Source organism: Spermophilus citellus (assembly GCF_964194105.1).
Source record: "Spermophilus citellus genome assembly, chromosome: 2".
NCBI lineage: Eukaryota > Metazoa > Chordata > Mammalia > Rodentia > Sciuridae > Spermophilus > Spermophilus citellus.
In genome coordinates, this window is record NC_138183.1 from 38244199 (window position 1) to 38246322 (window position 2124).

The window sequence follows — 2124 nt, forward strand, 5'->3', positions numbered from 1 at the left end:
TACAACCCTAGCCCATACAATGCATTTTTATATTGCCCTTCTATCCTGTGACCTTCCTAAACTCAAATGTTATAGGAGGATTTATTTTTGTAGATACTTTAGGATTTTTTCATGTAGACAGTTGTTGTTTTGTTTGTGAAAAATTTTATTTATTAGTTTCTGTGTTTGTCAGCTTTCCATTGCTACAATGTATACCTGAGACAAACTTAAAAGCAGGAAAAGGTTTATTTTGACTCATAGTTTCAGAAGTTTCAGTCAATGGTTGTTAGCTCTGTTGTATTCAGGTCTGTGGTGAGGCAAATCACTATGGCAGGGAGCATGTGGTGGAGCAAAGCTGCTCACATCAAGGCAGCCAGGAAGCAAAAAGGGAGAGGAAAGGCCTGGGTCCTAATATCCTCTTCAAGTGCATGCCCCCATGATCTTCCTTTTTTCCACTAGGCACTGCCTCTTAAAGTCTTCCAATAGCAGCAAGCCTACAACATATGAACCTTTAGAAATACTTAAGATCCAAATCATAACAGTTTCTGATCTTTATTTTCTTAATTTTTTATAATTTATTTCTATGATTTCTAGTGTGATGTTGAAGAAGAGTGGTGAAAAGCAGACATCTAATTTTTGGGGAAAAGCATTCAGTTTTTTAATGTTAAGTATAATGATTGCAGGAAGTTTTTTTTTTTAAGATGCTTTTTATCAGATTAAGATGGCTTCTAGCCTGTAGCCAGCAATAACCCAGGATCTTTAGTTTTATAGTCACAGGAAAATGAATTCTGTAAACAATTTGAGTGACAAATTGAAAGTAGTTCTCCCTCAGCTATATTAGTTTCCTAATGCTACTATAACAAATTACCAAAATTTAGTGGTTTAAAATAACACACATTTACTATCTCATAAATCTAGGGATCACAAATTCAAAATGAGTCTTATAAGGATAAAGCCTTTGTTCTGGGGAAGAATCTACTTTTTGCCTTTTCTAGCTTCTAAATGTGAACTGTATTCTTTGGATCATGGTCCCTTCCTGTATTCTCAAAGCCAGCAAAGACTACTGGAATCTTCCTCATATCACATCTCTGGCTTCTTTCATTGGCACATTTTCTTCTCTTAACTCTCCTGCCTGTTTCTTGCATAAAAATTCTTTTGATTACATTGGGCTCACTGAGATAATCCAGAATAATCCCCATTTAGGATCTTTAATTTACTAATAATCTGCAAAGCCCCTACTGTAGTTTGGATCTGAAATGTACCCTAAAGGACATTTGATAAAGTCTTGGTCCTCAGCTTGGTACTATTTAGGGGGAGGTGTAGAATCTTTAAGAGGTGGGGATAGTGGGAGGTCTTCAGGTCATTTGTGACATAACCTTGGAGGGAATAGTGAAACTCTGGGCCCTCCCTCCTCCCACTTTTACTTCCTGGCCATAAGATGAATGGTTTTAATCACAATGCATTCCTGCCATGATGTTCCACCACAGGACAAAGCAACAAATTCTGTGAAAGTGTGTAGATTCTCCTGTGAGTGGGTAGTTTCTTACAGAAGAGGGTTGATGCTCATGTAAGTGGGCATGGGATTTTTTTAAATAGATCCTCATGCAAGTACATGGATCCTCATGGGAGTGGGTACTTGTATTTGGTAGTTAAAATATGGCTTTTAAATAACACAGAATGTGCAACTATTTATGTTTTTCTATTAATAAGAATCATCCAGTGCTAGTCTTTGGGCTGGGCTATGATAATACCTACTTATGCTAGAGTTTCTACACTAAGGGCAATTTAATCTTATGAGGAAGTCAGATGTCATAGTAATAAAATATATATGAGTATAGTGTTCCAAAATTTGATAAATTTCTCAAAAAATGTAAAAAAAACACCAAAATATAACTGAAATGAGACCACAGAAAATAGCAAATTTCTGCTTGAGGCAATCCAGCAAAGAGTTATAGATGAGATTCCATTTAACCTAGATACTACAAGATGAGCAGTAGTTTGGAAAGGGAAATGAACGGGGGAGTGGAATTGCCATCAAAAAGATATGTAAACAAATGCATAATTTTTTCAAGGAAGCATGGTATATTGGGAGAACAGTTAGAAATCTGGTATTTCCTCATGGAGGGCTGGCAAAAAGGCTGGAAG